This window comes from Dermochelys coriacea, chromosome 7 (assembly GCF_009764565.3).
Source record: "Dermochelys coriacea isolate rDerCor1 chromosome 7, rDerCor1.pri.v4, whole genome shotgun sequence".
NCBI lineage: Eukaryota > Metazoa > Chordata > Testudines > Dermochelyidae > Dermochelys > Dermochelys coriacea.
Window position 1 is genome coordinate 54,264,184 of NC_050074.1, and position 18,865 is coordinate 54,283,048.

An 18,865-nucleotide genomic window follows, 5' to 3' on the forward strand; every position below is an offset into this window, starting at 1 on the left:
CGGGTGGTGGTGGTCGGGGACTCTCTCCTCCGGGGGACTGAGTCATCTATCTGCCGCCCTGACCGGGAAAACCGAGAAGTCTGCTGCTTGCCAGGGGCTAAGATTCGTGACGTGACGGAGAGACTGCCGAGACTCATCAAGCCCTCGGATCGCTACCCCTTCCTGCTTCTCCACGTGGGCACCAATGATACTGCCAAGAATGACCTTGAGCGGATCACTGTGGACTACGTGGCTCTGGGAAGAAGGATAAAGGAGTTGGAGGCGCAAGTGGTGTTCTCGTCCATCCTCCCCGTGGAAGGAAAAGGCCTGGGTAGGGACCGTCGAATCGTGGAGGTCAACGAATGGCTACGCAGGTGGTGTCGGAGAGAAGGCTTTGGATTCTTTGACCATGGGATGGTGTTCCATGAAGGAGGAGTGCTGGGCAGAGACGGGCTCCATCTTACGAAGAGAGGGAAGAACATCTTTGCCAGCAGGCTGGCTAACCTAGTGAGGAGGGCTTTAAACTAGGTTCACCGGGGGAAGGAGACCAAAGCCCTGAGGTAAGTGGGAAAGCGGGATACCGGGAGGAAGCACAGGCAGGAATGTCTGTGAGGGGAGGGCTCCTGCCTCATACTGGGAATGAGGGGCGATCAACAGGTTATCTCAAGTGCTTATATACAAATGCACAAAGCCTTGGAAACAAGCAGGGAGAACTGGAGGTCCTGGTGATGTCAAGGAATTATGACGTGATTGGAATAACAGAGACTTGGTGGGATAACTCACATGACTGGAGTACAGTCATGGATGGTTATAAACTGTTCAGGAAGGACAGGCAGGGCAGAAAAGGTGGGGGAGTAGCACTGTATGTAAGGGAGCAGTATGACTGCTCAGAGCTCCGGTACGAAACTGTGGAAAAACCTGAGTGTCTCTGGATTAAGTTTAGAAGTGTGTGCAACAAGAGTGATGTCATGGTGGGAGTCTGCTATAGACCACCGGACCAGGGGGATGAGGTGGATGAGGCTTTCTTCCGGCAACTCACGGAAGCTACTAGATCGCATGCCCTGATTCTCATGGGTGACTTTAATTTTCCTGATATCTGCTGGGAGAGCAATACAGCGGTGCATAGACAATCCAGGAAGTTTTTGGAAAGCGTAGGGGACAATTTCCTGGTGCAAGTGCTAGGGGAGCCAACTAGGGGGAGCGCTTTTCTTGACCTGCTGCTCACAAACCGGGTAGAATTAGTGGGGGAAGCAAAAGTGGATGGGAATCTGGGAGGCAGTGACCATGAGTTGGTTGAGTTCAGGATCCTGACGCAGGGAAGAAAGGTAAGCAGCAGGATACGGACCCTGGACTTCAGGAAAGCAGACTTTGACTCCCTCAGGGAACAGATGGCCAGGATCCCCTGGGGGACTAACATGAAAGGGAAGGGAGTCCAGGAGAGCTGGCTGTATTTCAAGGAATCCCTGTTCAGGTTACAGGGACAAACCATCCCGATGAGTCGAAAGAATAGTAAATATGGCAGGCGACCAGCTTGGCTTAATGGTGAAATCCTAGCGGATCTTAAACATAAAAAAGAAGCTTACAAGAAGTGGAAGGTTGGACATATGACCAGGGAAGAGTATAAAAATATTGCTCGGGCATGTAGGAAAGATATCAGGAGGGCCAAAGCGCACCTGGAGCTGCAGCTAGCAAGAGATGTCAAGAGTAACAAGAAGGGTTTCTTCAGGTATGTTGGCAACAAGAAGAAAGCCAAGGAAAGTGTGGGCCCCTTACTGAATGAGGGAGGCAAGCTAGTGACAGAGGATGTGGAAAAAGCTAATGTACTCAATGCTTTTTTTGCCTCTGTTTTCACTAACAAGGTCAGCTCCCAGACTGCTGTGCTGGGCAACACAAAATGGGGAAGAGATGGCCAGCCCTCTGTAGAGATAGAGGTGGTTAGGGACTATTTAGAAAAGCTGGACGTGCACAAGTCCATGGGGCCGGACGAATTGCATCCGAGAGTGCTGAAGGAATTGGCGGCTGTGATTGCAGAGCCCTTGGCCATTATCTTTGAAAACTCGTGGCGAACGGGGGAAGTCCCGGATGACTGGAAAAAGGCTAATGTAGTGCCCATCTTTAAAAAAGGGAAGAAGGAGGATCCTGGGAACTACAGGCCGGTCAGCCTCACCTCAGTCCCTGGAAAAATCATGGAGCAGGTCCTCAAAGAATCAATCCTGAAGCACTTAGAGGAGAGGAAAGTGATCAGGAACAGTCAGCATGGATTCACCAAGGGAAGGTCATGCCTGACTAATCTAATCGCCTTTTATGATGAGATTACTGGTTCTGTGGATGAAGGGAAAGCAGTGGATGTATTGTTTCTTGACTTTAGCAAAGCTTTTGACACGGTCTCCCACAGCATTCTTGTCAGCAAGTTAAGGAAGTATGGGCTAGATGAATGCACTATAAGGTGGGTAGAAAGCTGGCTAGATTGTCGGGCTCAACGGGTAGTGATCAATGGCTCCATGTCTAGTTGGCAGCCGGTGTCAAGTGGAGTGCCCCAGGGGTCGGTCCTGGGGCCCGTTTTGTTCAATATCTTCATAAATGATCTGGAGGATGGTGTGGATTGCACTCTCAGCAAATTTGCGGATGATACTAAACTGGGAGGAGTGGTAGATACGCTGGAGGGGAGGGATAGGATACAGAAGGACCTAGACAAATTGGAGGATTGGGCCAAAAGAAATCTAATGAGGTTCAATAAGGATAAGTGCAGGGTCCTGCACTTAGGATGGAAGAATCCAATGCACCGCTACAGACTAGGGACCGAATGGCTCGGCAGCAGTTCTGCGGAAAAGGACCTAGGGGTGACAGTGGACGAGAAGCTGGATATGAGTCAGCAGTGTGCCCTTGTTGCCAAGAAGGCCAATGGCATTTTGGGATGTATAAGTAGGGGCATAGCGAGCAGATCGAGGGACGTGATCGTTCCCCTCTATTCGACACTGGTGAGGCCTCATCTGGAGTACTGTGTCCAGTTTTGGGCCCCACACTACAGGAAGGATGTGGATAAATTGGAAAGAGTACAACGAAGGGCAACGAAAATGATTAGGGGTCTAGAGCACATGACTTATGAGGAGAGGCTGAGGGAGCTGGGATTGTTTAGTCTGCAGAAGAGAAGAATGAGGGGGGATTTGATAGCTGCTTTCAACTACCTGAAAGGGGGTTTCAAAGAGGATGGCTCTAGACTGTTCTCAATGGTAGCAGATGACAGAACGAGGAGTAATGGTCTCAAGTTGCAATGGGGGAGGTTTAGATTGGATATTAGGAAAAACTTTTTCACTAAGAGGGTGGTGAAACACTGGAATGCGTTACCTAGGGAGGTGGTAGAATCTCCTTCCTTAGAGGTTTTTAAGGTCAGGCTTGACAAAGCCCTGGCTGGGATGATTTAACTGGGACTTGGTCCTGCTTTGAGCAGGGGGTTGGACTAGATGACCTTCTGGGGTCCCTTCCAACCCTGATATTCTATGATTCTATGATTCTATGATATATGAAGTGCATCCACAGTATTGTAACCATGTGACCTGCACCACCAGGCCTGACCTGTGTAGTATGGGGTGTGTGACTCCTTGTGGGTTTGCTGTCCCGCAACTGCTGGCAGAAAATCCCCATCAGACAGATCCGCTTGCTTTCTTCCTCAATTTAAATGACATGCTGGAGGGAGGGGAGGCCCTAGGGAATGGGGGGGTGAATATTTCCTAGAATTCTGGTGTTTACAGTGGAGTGAATTCTGCCACCGATTTCCACAGCAGCAGTGACAGTAACTGACTGGGGAGCACACTGTGGCTTGGCTTTTACTTGGGGCTGACCAAAGACACTGTTCTCAGCTCACGTGGAGTTTCTGCTTCTCCAGCTGCTGACACCTCTACTTCACAGCCTTGCTGAGCTGACCATCTGGGCCCAGAATCCCACCAGGCAGAGTTTTTCTTGTGAAGGGAACAAAAGTCTCTGTATTTAGGTCCATGGACTTGTCCAGCTAGCAGGCAAGGCTGATGCAGATGACTCAAATAAAAAGTTACCATTTAGCAGACACAGGCCAGCATCGCCTCTTTGAGCCTACCGCGTTCACGTTGGTCTTTTTCCTGTTCTTCACAGTCACCACTGAAGTTGTGAGAAGCTTTCAATAAGTCCCTGGACGCTAAGGCAGAATGAATGAGGGGGTATCACTTGTACATCATCTCATGGAGTCCAGGAGTGGCCAGTATCAGATGCTTCAGAGGAAAGTGCAAGAAACTCTGTGCTAGGCAATTAGTTGAATAACCTCTCCTTAGGGAAACTTGTGCCTGATCCTCGTACCCAGTTAGTGGGCAGTTTATGCCTGAAGGTGAATGAGGGGTTATAACTTTTTTTGACTCCTGGCTAAGGTGACTTTCCCCACTTCCCATGGAAATGTCTAATACTTTATTTAATTCAGCTAAGCTCTTGGCCTCAATGCAATCTGTTGGCAATGCGTTCCATGTATTAATTTTGATGCTACCTAATACGTAATTTCCTTGTATTGGTTTAAAATGTATGCCTTTCTGTTTCATTGAATGGCTCCTGTTCTTGTGTTCTTACTTATTAGTAAAAAGAAAAAAAGAGTACTTGTGGCACCTTAGAGACTAACAAATTTATTTGAGCATAAGCTTTCATGAGCTACAGCTCACTTCGTCGGATGCTGTAGCTCACGAAAGCTTATGCTCAAATAAATTTGTTAGTCTCTAAGGTGCCACAAGTACTCCTTTTCTTTTTGCGAATACAGACTAACACAGCTGCTACTCTGAAACCTTACTTATTAGTGTAAATAGGAGTGCTTGTTTTCTCTATACCAGTGGTTCTCAAAGCCAGTCTGCCGCTCGTTCAGGGAAAGCCCCAGGCGGGCTGGACTGATTTGTTTACCTGCTGCGTCTGCAGGTTCGGTCGATCGCGGCTCCCACTGGCCGCGGTTCACCGCTCCAGGCCAATGGGGGCTGCAGGAAGCGGCACGGGTCAAGGGACGTACTGGCTGCCCTTCCCGCAGCCTCCATTGGCTTGGAGCGGCGAACCGCAGTCAATGGGAGTTGCAATCGGCCAAACCTGCTGATGCAGCAGGTAAACAAACCGGTCTGGCATGCCAGGGGCTTTCCCTGAACAAGTGGCGGACGGGCTTTGAGAACCACTGCGCTATACCATCCATTATTTTATGGGTAGCCTCTTCTCTAAACAGTCCCCGTCTTTTCAGTCAGTCTTCAGACAAAACTATCCATGTTTCTAGTAACTTTTGTTACCTGTCTCCTTCATGCCTTCTGTGTCTGCTAAATCTTTGAACTCTGGTAACCAGAACTGAACAGTCCGCCAGGATAGGCTGTATCATCAGTTTATTTTCTAGCCTACTTTTTAGCTATGTTAAAACTTTGCCCACTGTTTTGATGGCTGCTGCATTTGAGCAGAGGTTTTAGTCATAATGGGGTCCTCACCACAGCTCACGTCTCTGTCTCAGTGGCAGTGCTTTTTTCAGAACCCAGGAAATGGACTTGGATAATGTGCATTAGTCAACATTGAGTTTTATTGGCCACCACATTGCCCACACGCCTGGCTTTCTTAGGTCCCTTTGAAGTCCCTCATAAACTTCTTTAGTCTTGACTAATCTACATAATTTTGCCTTTTGCAAATGTTACCATTTCGCTGCTCACCCCTTTGTCATATCCTAAATAAATACAGGTCACTGCCCCCAAAACAGCACGTGGAGGGAGGAGGGAAGCCTTTTATTTTCTTTTTGAAAATGAACCATTTATCCCTACTGCTTTTTATCCCTTAGCTAGGTTCTAATCTATGACAACACTCTACCTTCTCACCCCTTAACTGATGAGTTGTCTTGATAGCTTCTTGTTAGTGACTTTGTTAAAGGCTTTTTGAAAGTCTGAACCATGTCAACCCCATTCTTCTTCTTCATCCTCCCTCTTGTGGACATAGTCATAATGTAAGAACGGCCATACTGGGTCAGATCAAAGGTCCATCAAGCCCAGTATCCTGTCCTCTGACAGTGGTCAATGGCAGGTGCCCCAAAGGGAATGAACAGACAGGTTATCAAGTGATCCATGCCCTGTCACCCAGTCCCAGCTTCTGGCAAACAGAGGCTAGGGACACCACTCCTACCTATCCTGGTTAATAGATCCATCACTGGCTATCTTCCATGAATCTGTCTAGCTCCCTTTTGAACCCCATTATAGTATTGGCCTTCACAACACCCTCTGGCAAGGAGTTCCAGAGGTTGACAGAATTCTAGTAGATTAGAGAGGCAGGAATTTTCAAGACAGAAGCTGTGCCCATTGTTTCTCTAGGATGTTCATCCACAAGTTTATATTTGTGTTTTTAAATATTCATTTCAAGCAGTTTATCAGGTACAGAAAGGAGGCACACGGATCTGTAATTCCCAGTAGCACTTTTAGCACCTTTTTAAAAATAGAGCCATCAGCAGCTTCTCCTTACACAAGGGCTGAAGGGAATGGCTATAGGAGCGGAAAGTATGTCTGTGGAAATGTCAGGGTTCCCCACAAGTGTTAGTCATCTGGGTTGAACCTTAAACTTGGGGTAGTGATGCTGCATAGGTTATTTATCTTTTTGTGATGGATACAAATTCTTGAAGATCCCTGGCTGACTAAACAGTTTGTTTTTCTGCTGGTTTATTCCAGTGGTTTAGGTGGCCCTTCTTACCTTCTCTGTGCCTAGTAGAACAATACCTATTTTGTCCTGGAAGATTGGCAGCTATCCTACATTTCCTGGGATTGCAGTATGGGAAGAGGAGTTATGCTTTGAAGGTGCATGAAACAACCTCACATTGCAGCATGACAGAACTGGTGCTGGGATGGGAGCGCATGCCCCACTAGGACAGAGTTGGGAGGCAGTAATTATGCCAGCGTGACTGTTTAAGGAGAGGTAGTTCATGCTGCACAGTTGCCTCTCATCAGCGGAAGTGTTCCAATCCTCCATGAATCCAACACCTCCATCCACAGTCAGTGGTTGGCCCTGGCATCCACTCCCTTTCTGACCAGTAATGCCTGCACAGGTGTCCTTATCTGCCCCCTCTTGAAACCAGTCCAGACTCTGACCAGCTGGTGCTGGATTAGATGTCTATCCCTTTGAGCTGTATGCTGTGAGGATAATCTCTATGAATTACATTCCATGCTACAGTTAATCAGGCAGCTGTTTATTAACCTGTGCAGGAGGACGATTACCCTTGTATTGGAGGGTAACAGCTGTTACATACATGGCTATAGAAATTGGCAAGGAAATTAGGAGGAGTGGGCTTACTTGAAGTGCTATTGACGCCGCTGCAGCACAAGAAGCTGCTGTGACCCAGTAACAACATGGAGCAGCCTGTTTACATTCACATGCAGCGGCCATTGGGGGAGATTCTCTCCATGGGTGGGCCTGAGAAGATCAATTGGTTACAGTGTGATTTTTTTTTTCTGAGCCACTTTGATAGGTTCACAAGAGTCTTCTGCAGCCAGAGAAGGTGGATACATGAGTGCGAACAGGCACTGAACAGCCTCAGGGCTAACAGAATGCCCCTGGCTTTTTGGGTACTCCTTGTGAAATCAGTCCAGTTGTGACATGCTCAACTGCACCCTCTCCCCCGTGGGCTCTGTTTTTACTCGTTTACAGAACATTTAAATCCCCAAATGCAGGGAGAACTTCTCACTTGGGGAGGGGCCAACCTGTTATAACCCTCTTTTACCATCCAGGGGCTGAGCCCTTCCTCTCAGCGGTAGATGAAATACCTCTGAAATTAGATAAGTGCTAAAACTGTTATATCCACCTGAATGAACAATGACAGCACACATAACATGTTAATAAACAGAAAAGGAGTACTTGTGGCACCTTAGAGACTAACAAATTTATTAGAGCATAAGCTTTCGTGAGCTACAGCTCACTTCATCGGATGCATGAAGTGAGCTGTAGCTCACGAAAGCTTATGCTCTAATAAATTTGTTAGTCTCTAAGGTGCCACAAGTACTCCTTTTCTTTTTGCAAATACAGACTAACATGGCTGCTACTCTGAAACATGTTAATAAACAAATTGCACTGTCACTGTGTGGGATTGTATGTTATTTTGTGGTTAGTTCTATGTGGGTAGGGTTACCACCTGGCTGGTATTTGACTGGCCTGGCTGTTTTTTGTTTTTTGTTTTTTTTTAAAAAGGATTTGCCAGTGACCAGAAAAATAATATAATCTGCCGGGGGTTGGGGAAGGAGTTTACATGGGTCTAAAATTTGCATTATTACCACAATACGGGGGGGAGCTAATGGTAAAAGCTTCTGTGTCCAGCTAAAGATGCTGCCATGTTCCCACTGCAACTGTTTAAGCAATAACAGATCAAAACTGTTGAAAATACAGCAGCCGGCTGCCCACGGACACACAAGTGCACCGCATGTGTGTGAGAGAGGGTTTGATTCACGCAAAAGTGAGGAGACGTACAATGTTATCAATCTTATCTATATGTGTTCTCTGTCTAAACACTATCAGTGGCTGTTGAAGATGGGGGTTGCAGAGTTGGCTTGTGGTTGAGGTTATGGAGGGCTTGCCGTGTGGGAGGGCATGCCGGGTTTTTTGCATTTCAAAGGTGGTAGCCCTACATAAGAACGGCCATACTGGGTCAGACCAAAGGTCCCTCTAGCCCAGTATCCTGTCTTCTGACAGGTGCTCCAGAGGGAATGAACAGAACAGGTAATCATCAAGTGAGCTATCCCCTGTCGCCCATTCACAATTTCTGGTAAACAGGGGCTAGGGACACCATCCCTGTCCATCCTGGCTAATAGCCATTGATGGACCTATCCTCCATGCACTTATCTAGTCTTTTTTGAACCCTGTTGTAGTCTTGGCCTTCACAATATCCTCTGGCAAGGAGTTCCACAGGTTGTGTGAAGAAATACTTCCTTTTGTTTGTTTTAAACCTGCTGCCTATTAATTTCATTGGGTGACCCCTAGTTCTTGTGTTTTGAGAAGGAGTAAATAACACTTCCTTATCTACTTTTTCCATACCAGTCATGATTTTATAGACCTCTATCATATCCACCCTTAGTCGTTTCTTTTCCACGCTGAAAAGTCCCAGTCTTATTAATCTCTCCTCATATGGAAGCTGTTCCATATCCCTAATTATTTTTGTTGCCCTTTTCTGAATCTTTTCCAATTCCAATATATCTTTTTTGAGATGGGGCAACCACAGCTGCATGCAATATTCAAGGTGTTGGCATACCATAGATTTATATAGAGGCAATATGATATTTTCTGTCTTTTTATCTATCCCTTTCTTAATGATTCCCAACTTTCTGTTTGCTTTTTTTTTTTTTGACTGCTGCTGCACATTGAGTGGATGTTTTCAGAGAACTATCAACAATGATTCCAAAGTCTCTTTCTTGACTGATACAAAATGATAGCATCTAAATTAGTTATGTATAGTTGGGATTATGGTTTCCAATGTGCATTACTTTGCATTTATCAACATTGAATTTCATCTGCCATTTGTTGCCCAGTCACCCAGTTTTGAGAGATCCTTTTGTAGCTCTTCACACTCTGCCTGAGACTTAACTATATTGAATAGTTGTATATCATGTGCAAATTTTGCACCTTACTGTTTACCCCTTTTTCCAGATCATTTATGAATATGTTGAATAGGACTGGTCGCAGTACAGACCCCTGGGGGACACTACTATTTACCTCTCTCCATTTTGAAAACTGACCATTTATTCCTACCCTTTGTTTCCTATCTTTTAACCAGTTACCAATGCGCAAGATTCCATCTTATCCCATGACAGCTTACTTTGCTTAAAAGCCTTTGATGAGAGATCTTGTCAAAAGCTTTCTGAAAAGCTAAGTACGCTATATCCACTGGATCCCCCTTGGCCATGTGCTTGTTGACCCCCTCAAAGAATTCTAGTAGATTGGTGAGGCATGATTTCCCTTTACAAAAACTATGTTGACTCATCCCCAACAAATTATGTTCATCTATGTGTCTGACAGTTTTTTGTTCTTTACTATAGTTTTAACAAGTTTGCCTGATACTGAAGTCAGGCTTACCGGCCTGTAATTGCTGGGATCACCTCTGGAGCCCTTTTTGAAAATTGGCGTCACATTAGCTATTCCCCAGTCATTTGGTACAGAAGCTGATTTAAATGATGGGTTACAAACTACAGTTATCAGAGTAGCAGCCATGTTAGTCTGTATCCGCAAAAAGAAAAGGAGGACTTGTGGCACCTTAGAGACTAACAAATTTATTAGAGCATAAGCTTTCGTGAGCTACAGCTCACTTCATCGGATGCATTTGGTGGAAAAAACAGAGGAGAGATTTATATACACACACACACACACACACACACACACACACAGAGAACATGAAACAATGTTTCATACAACCTATCCTGAAGGACGACCCATCACTCTCACAGATCTTGGGAGACAGACCAGTCCTTGCTTACAGACAGCCCCCCAATCTGAAGCAAATACTCACCAGCAACCACACACCACACAACAGAACCACTAACCCAGGAACCTATCCTTGCAACAAAGCCCGTTGCCAACTCTGTCCACATATCTATTCAGGGGATACCATCATAGGGCCTAATCACATCAGCCACACTATCAGAGGCTCGTTCACCTGCGCATCTACCAATGTGATATATGCCATCATATGCCAGCAATGCCCCTCTGCCATGTACATTGGCCAAACTGGACAGTCTCTACGTAAAAGAATGAATGGACACAAATCAGACGTCAAGAATTATAACATTCAAAAACCAGTTGGAGAACACTTCAATCTCTCTGGTCACTCAATCACAGACCTAAGAGTGGCTATACTTCAACAAAAAAGCTTCAAAAACAGACTCCAACGAGAGACTGCTGAATTGGAACTAATTTGCAAACTGGATACAATTAATTTAGGCTTGAATAGAGACTGGGAATGGATGAGTCATTACACAAAGTAAAACTATTTCCCCATGGTATTTCTCCCTCCCACCCCACCCCCCACTGTTCCTCTGATATTCTTGTTAACTGCTGGAATTAGCCTACCTTCCTTGTCACCATGAAAGGTTTTCCTCCTTTCCCCCCCCTACTGCTGGTGATGGCTTATCTTAAGTGATCACTCTCCTTACAGTGTGTATGATAAACCCATTGTTTCATGTTCTCTGTGTGTGTGTGTGTGTGTATATAAATCTCTCCTCTGTTTTTTCCACCAAATGCATCCGATGAAGTGAGCTGTAGCTCATGAAAGCTTATGCTCTAATAAATTTGTTAGTCTCTAAGGTGCCACAAGTACTCCTTTTCTTTTTGCAAATACAGACTAACACGGCTGCTACTCTGAAACCTATGATTGATAGCACTGGCAGTCTTCAAACTTGCTTAAAAATTGTAAATATATCAAACATTGCATTCAACTGACACCTGTATATATTGTGGCTAGGGAAAGATGCAAAGAATTCCTTTAGTTTCTCTGCAGTGGCCTTATCGTCCTTCAGTGCTCCTTTAGCATCTCGATTGTCCAGTGGCCCCACTGGTTGTTTAGCAGGCTGCCTGCTTCTGACGTACTTAAAATGTCTGCTATTATTTTTTGAGTCTTTGGCTAGCTGTTCTTCAAATTCTTTTTTTGGCCTTTTTTGGCTACATGTGGGTATCAGTATTTTGATCAGCACCAGACTAAGCCAGTTGAATTTTTCTATTAATCTTACATTGAGAGAGCAGCTTGGACCTAAAGCATTTTACAAACATAAGGGATCAGTGTCCCTTCATTCACCACCAAAATGAAATGCAACAGGTCTTTCAGCTGCACACTCTGCAGCCCTTGAGAATGAGCAAAGGCTACTCTCACACTTCAAAATGAAACCTCTTACATCTAAAACTCAAAGTTTTGGTTAAATCACCTTCATAATCTGTCAGTGTCAGAATTGAGTTTTTTCTAATACTATACTTTAAACCAACTCGTACTACAGGTGGAGAACCCCTGCCCAGCTCCATGGGAAGTGGAAGGAGGGGAGAAGTGACCCCAGTTTGAATTTAGCCAGGACACTGTTGCCAACACTCCTATTTTTATAAAACACTTCCTGAGGTCTCTTCCAAGGGGTCAGTATTTCTGTTTGAAATACAGTAGCTGCATCAGCACCAGACCTGTGTTCTTACATATATATACCTGCTGGGGCATGTATGCAGTAGTGACTCAGCAGGAAAGACAGTCCCCTTCCCAAATCAATACAGCTTGATTGCATGGGCTAAGCAAAGTCCCACTCACAGTACAGTATTATGGCTTCAGGCTATTTACACATATCTATTATCTCCAGGCTGCTATTGGGAGTTTTGCACTGAAGGGAGAATAAACCTGTTTGTGGTTAGCACTTCACAACTTCATATCTGACTTTAGGGTTCCCCCATTGACCTGCATTTTTTGAGGGGAGAGCAGGGGAGGAGGAGAAGGGGGTAGGTAATTTGATTTAATGGAAACACTCAATTCCAGTACATCCCCAACTTGCCAAATTCATCCCAAGAGCATTTTGAAAGTATACATCAAAACCAAATGGGGGCTTGTCAAGGTTCCTTCCCCACTCTGAATTCTGGGGTACAGATGTGGGGACCCGCATGAAAGACCCGCTAAGCTTATTTTTACCATCTTAGGTTAAATACTTTCCCAAGGCACAAACTTTGCCTTGTTCTTGAACAGCATACTGCCACCACCAAGTGATTTAGACAAAGAACAGGGAAAGGACCGCTTGGAGTCCTATTCCCCCAAAATATTCCCACATGCCCTACACCCCCTTTCCTGGGGAAGGTTTGATAATAATATCCTCACCAATTGGTACAGGTGAACACAGACCCAAACCCTTGGATCTTAAGAACAATGAAAAATCAATCAGGTTCTTAAAAGAAGAATTTTATTTAAAGAAAAGGTAAAAGAATCACCTCTGTAAAATCAGGATGGTAAATACTTTACAGGGTAATCAGATTTAAAACATAGAGAATCCCTCTAGGCAAAACCTTAAATTACAAAAAGACACAAAAACAGGAATACACATTCCCTCCAGAACAGTGAATTTACCAAAAAGCCAAAACAAAGAAAACCTAATGCATTTTCTAGCTAGATTACTTACTAACTTTACAGGAGTTGGAGGGCTTGCATCCTTGATCTGTTCCCGGCAAAGGTATCACACAGACAGACAAAAGCCTCCCCCCACACACGGCTCCCTCCAGATTTGAAAGTATCTTGTCCCCTCATTGGTCATTTTGGATCAGGTGCCAGCAAGGTTACCTTAGCTCCTTAACCCTTTACAGGTGAAAGGATTTTGCCTCTGGCCAGGAGGGATTTTATAGCACTGCATACAGAAAGGTGGTTACGCTTCCCTTTATATTTATGACAAGGCTTAGTGCCAAAGCAGATGGCTGGTGGAATGTTCAATATGGATGTTGAAAACAAAGCCTGAGTCAGCAGAACAGGAGCACTAGCTCTCCAGTTTTTGTAGCAGTATAGCTATTCCTGTTAGAAAATACCAGCCCAACCTCTACAATGGACAGTGTTATACTGAGGTAAAGGTGTCATAGCAGACTAGCTTATTCTTCTTCCTGTGTAGAAAGAAGACATACTGGTATAAGCAACTTTATACTGGTGTCAGAGCATCCGCTCAATGGGGTTGTGCCTCTTTAAGCATCCTAATAGTTGGTAAAATGTGTGTGGCCCTCAAAGTTGCTGGGGGTGAGGAGACAAAACCCAAACAAGTATAGTCTTTTCCCTGGCCTCCCTCCCCTCTTGAAAACCCACCTGTTGTGTGCAGGGAACATGAGAAAGGGGCCCCTCTTTATCCTTGCAAGACTGTAGCTGTCTTCTGACATGAAGAACAAGCAGCTGCTGTTTGCCAGCTTTACCAAAAGGGAAGCCATATTACCATAAAGTGTGAACCAAGCATAAGGACTGATTATTTCTTTTACTATCCATAGCTGCCAGTGCCCTGGTACAGGCATCAGGGTGGCTTTGGCTCAAATAGCTGAGCTGGAAAGAAGGTGTCACTCAGGCCTGCTCTCAGATTAAGGAGTAGGCTGGGGAACCAGCTGGCAAGAATTAAAACTGCAACAAATTAAGTCTGCTGCAAAGCCCTTGCTGAACACCAGGGATCCTAGAAACTTGTTTGCTGCAGAAAAATACAGAATTTGTGTTTTTACATTTTGTGAAAAAATAAAAACATACAGAGTAGAACCCATTTTATCTGAGCCTTCATTATCCAGCTCTCCATATTAACCGAACCCGGGCTGACTGCCCAAGCCTCATGCAGTGGGGCTTGGGCTGTCAGCCCCGGGCAGCCGGGCTCCCAACTGGTGCTGACAGACACAGAAGTATGTGGTATATGTAAGAAATACAAATTGCAGTTCTATTAATTGTATTATAATGATTGATAGCACTGGCAGTCTTCAAACTTGCTTAAAAATTATAAATATATCAAACATTGCATTCAACTGATACCTATATATATATTGTGGCTAGGGAAACTAAAGTTCTGTATTTCATTTTAATCATGGAAAAACATGGATTTTTATGTCTTTTTATTGGAGAATTTTGGGTTTTTTTAAAAACAAGGATCCCGGCTGAATACATTGAAACTCCAAACCCGTGCGAGCCCAGGAGGGGTCAGGAGCCAACAGGTAGCTGGCAAGTGCTTTGCTGTATCGAGGTCATACAGCAGCTCCTCTGTATTTGTGTGCGTCAGATATCATGCTGGATGTTGGGCATTCCTCCCCTTGCTGGGGAGGGTAATAAGCACTGCAAAGAGATTTGCAATAGCAGCTTGCTTTGATGTAGGGTGGTGGCAAGAAGGTAAAAACAGCTACCAAGATGGATCTTTAGATGACTGGATCGGCCTGCTGGAGTCATCTGAAGAGAGCTTACATTTCTTCTTCTAGTGACGTCCCTGTGGGTGCTGCATTTCAGGGGTTGGTGCGTTCCTGCGCATTTGATCAGCGAATTTCCAAACCAGCGCCTGTCCAAGTCACACATGTACAGTCCCTGTCTCACAGAGCCGTTGGTGCCTCATCTAGCACGCATGTGACTTGATCCCCTCAGTTCCTTCTCAACCATCCTCAGCCTGAGATGGAGCTCCCAGGAGTGTCACGTAGTTAGCTCGTTTAGCATTACTTAGCATAGTTTTAGCTTATCAGTTCGATTACTTACCCTTTTCCCCATTTTCTTTCCTAGTTACAAAAAAAAAAAACACACCTTTTCTTTTTCAGAGACTATCTAAGATCATCCTTGGAGTGAACTGGGGTCTTTTCAGTTATGCCTGGTTCATCAGGCTTTAAGCGCTGATAGCATGTTGAGATGCCATGTCAGTGTTGGACAGACACTCATAGTTTGATCCACCTGACTCTGAAGGGAGGACAAAGCCAAGAGGGAGGAAAGAACATTGTAGTGAGATGGTCATCCGCTCCTGCCCTGAAGGGCTTGAAATCAGCTCTGGGAGAGGGCTGTGGCTGGGAGCAAGCAGTTCCCAGGCTGATTGGGGGAAGCAGGCTCAGCTGTAGCCACACCCCAATCAGGGCTAAGCTGGCCCTTAAAAGAGGGCAGTGGGCCAGGAGCAGACAGACTCTCTCTCTCTCTCTCTAGAGGGAGCAGGGCCTGGCTGCTGGGGAGCATACCTGGGTACCTCAGGTGGAGCAGGGCTGGGGGAAGGCTAGAGGAGCTCTGGAAACCCCCACAGACTTCAGGCCTAGTGTAAGGCCAAAAAGGATACTGGGGTTGCAGGGGGCAGCCCCTGGGTAGGCAGAGGCAGCAGGTCCAAACCCCCCTTGCCTGTGATGAGTGTCTTATATACTGCAGTCTGCCCCAGTGAATGGGGACTAGATGGTGACTGGGCAGTAGCCATATACTGAGGCATGGTGGGGATAGGGGGTTCCCCTTGGAGGAGGAGACCCAGATCTGTGGGGGTGCTGCCATGGGGCAGCACCCCCAGGAAAGGGGCACTGGGGTCCAGGAGGAACACAAGGGCCAGTGGCAGTGAGACACTGGCCTGCAGAGGGTGCTCCAGAGGCTAGAAGAGCTAATTCCCTGGGAGACAAGCAGGAGGTGCCACAGGGGTGAGTCTCGCAACATTACAGAGATGAGATGTTTTCCATGCTCTTCCTCTCTCTTCTACCTACATCTACAGACACCACCACACCAAGTGACTGAAGTGCTGATCAAAGGAGAGAGCCTGGCTGAAGAGCAACCAACCAGCCTGTGGTGAGAAGCATCTAAGTTTGTAAGGGCACTGAAAGTGTTAAAAATCAGCTTAGAATGTGATTTGCTTTTATTTCATTTGACCAAATCTGACTTGTTTTATGACTTGTCACTTAATCTATCTTTACAGTTAATAAACTTGTTTGTTTGTTCTGAAGCAGTGTGTTTGGTTTGAAGTGTGTCAGACTCCCCTTGGGATAACAAGCCTAGTACGTATCAATTTCTTTATTAAATTGATGAACTTATACAAGTTTGCAGCATCCAGTGGGCATAACTGGACACTGCAAGACAGAGGTTCCTAGGGTTGTGTCTGAGACTGGAGATATTGGCTAATGTCATTTGTTTGCAAGTAGTTGGGAGCAGCTTACATGCCAGAGGCTGTGAGTGAACAGCCCAGAAGTGGGGGCTCGCAGAGCAGGGTAAGGCTTGGATTGGAGTGACCTAGCAGATCACCAGTCCAGACAACACCTTCCTGTATTCTTTCCCAAACTTCACAAGAGCACACAGGGCTCAGTACTACATATCCTGGACATTAGACTTTCACTAGCATTTCAGAAAATCCCTGAAGCACTTTGTCTCCACTACCGAACGTTCTAAAGGAGCCACAATTTCCACACAGACTTTAAAAATGGATCTCAGGGTGTATTCAAAGTTACTTTAACTCATCCACTGTAAATAGTGGATTCTCTGTAACTTAGTCTTTAAATCATGGTTTGAGGACTTCAGTAACTCAGCCAGAGGTTAGGGGTCTATGACAGGAGTGGATGGGTGAGGTTCTGGGCCTGCAATGTGCAGGTGGTCAGACTAGATCATGATGATCCTTTCTGACCTTAACATCTGTGAGGAGACTAATTAAAGACTCAGTGCTTTCAATAGCTGAGAGCTTCCCATTTCCTCCAGCCAGACAGGGAAGGGAAGGTCTTATGTGCTGCCAGCTATTGAACAGTTTCTGTGAGCTGTCAGCTGAGTTCCTTTAGCTTCCCAAGCAGTTAAACCAAATAGTTTTCTAAACTCTGAAGATCCTTTTCCAATTGCTAAGGCCTTGACTATACTACAAACTTTTGTCAACAAAAGTGGTGTGACACTCAAATCAACATAAGAAAAATCAATGTCATGTTCACACTCTCTCCCTTTGTTGGCAGAGCATGTCCACAGTGGGGGCACTATCATCGACAGTGTGAGTAATGCATGGTGGGTACTGTGACAAAGTTCCTGCTCTAGACCTTGGTGGGTCTTGCACTTATTGGCAGATTTGCTCGCTTTGGAGCTTCAAGGCAGCTGGGCCCACCCTCTACTCTGGGTTCCAGTGCAGGGCCCTGTGGAATGCAGCTGTCTAGAGTGCCTCCTGGAACAGCTGTGCGACAGCTACAACTCCCTGGGCTACTTCCCCATGGCTTCCTCCCAACACCTTCTTTATCCTCACCATAGGACCTTCCTCCTGGTGTCTGATAATGCTTATACACCTCAGTCCTCCAACAGTCCGCGCTCTCGCTCTCAGCTCCTCATACACACAACAAACTGAAGTGAGCTCCTTTTTAAACCCAGGTGCCCTGATTGGCTGGCCTTAATTGATTCTAGCAGCTTCTTGATAGGCTGATTAGAATAGGTGCAGCCAATCTTAACTGTCTCTAGAAGGTTCCTGATTGTTCTGGAACCTTCCCTGTTTCCCTTCCCAGGGAAAAAGGACCTGCTTGACTTGGGACCAACCTCTCTCCCTTCTATTTCACTCCTGCATCCCTCTGGCCTGGAGGAAGAAGGAGGGAGAAGGTGGCGGCTGCAGCTGCTGCTGCTAGGCCCTGGACTCTCCCTGTGGCAACTGCTGCTCCAGCAGCTCCTCTGGCTGGGCCAGACACCCCCCCCCCCCCGTTCTTTGCTTCCTGGCTGCTGGACCCCCCCCCCCGGGTGCTGCTACTGCTCCAACTGCAGCCCCTTGGGGGGGGGGGCTGCTGGCCCACTCCCCAGAAGGGGGTGTGAGGGACCCCAGGCTTTGCTGCTGTGAACACCGCCACCTCAGAGGGGTCCTTTCTGCCTGCCTGGACCACCACCTGGAGCTGCTGAAGCCCGAGGAGGAGAAGACCATCTACCAGTGGGGCAGCACCTAGAGACTTTACAGACCACTGTGGAGGGGGCCCTAAGACTGAGTAATTTTCAAACTGTGCTCTTGTGGTGGGGGTCTTGACTGTGTTTGTAGGGACACAGGGGGTGTGGTGTGGAGCTGCCCCCCAATCCATCTGTGTGCCCCCCAACCTCCACTAGTACCACCACTGCTGCCCCCTCCACGACCCCCACTGGCTGTATACCATCTGCCTCAGCTCCTGCCCCTGGGCCTCCGCTGCTTGCTTGGCCGGCCGGGCCCTTTCACCACCTTTTGGGCCTGAAGCAGCAGCCAGCCCAAACTGACTCTGTGCAAGCGCATGTGCCCCCCCCAACCCCCTGGACTGGGCCCCCCTTAGTGAGCCCCAGCTTTGTCCCCCATTACCTGCCCCATTTTGCCCCTTGCAGCCTTTTCCCCCTCCCCTTTACCCCAGCACTCGCTGGCTTCAGTTTTGTATTGCCTTCCCCACCCTTTTCCCTCTGCAGCTTTTGCTTGTTTGTCCTGCACAGGCCTCTGAAGCTAGGTCTCTGTTCCCTGTCCTACCTCCGGCCTGGTTCTCC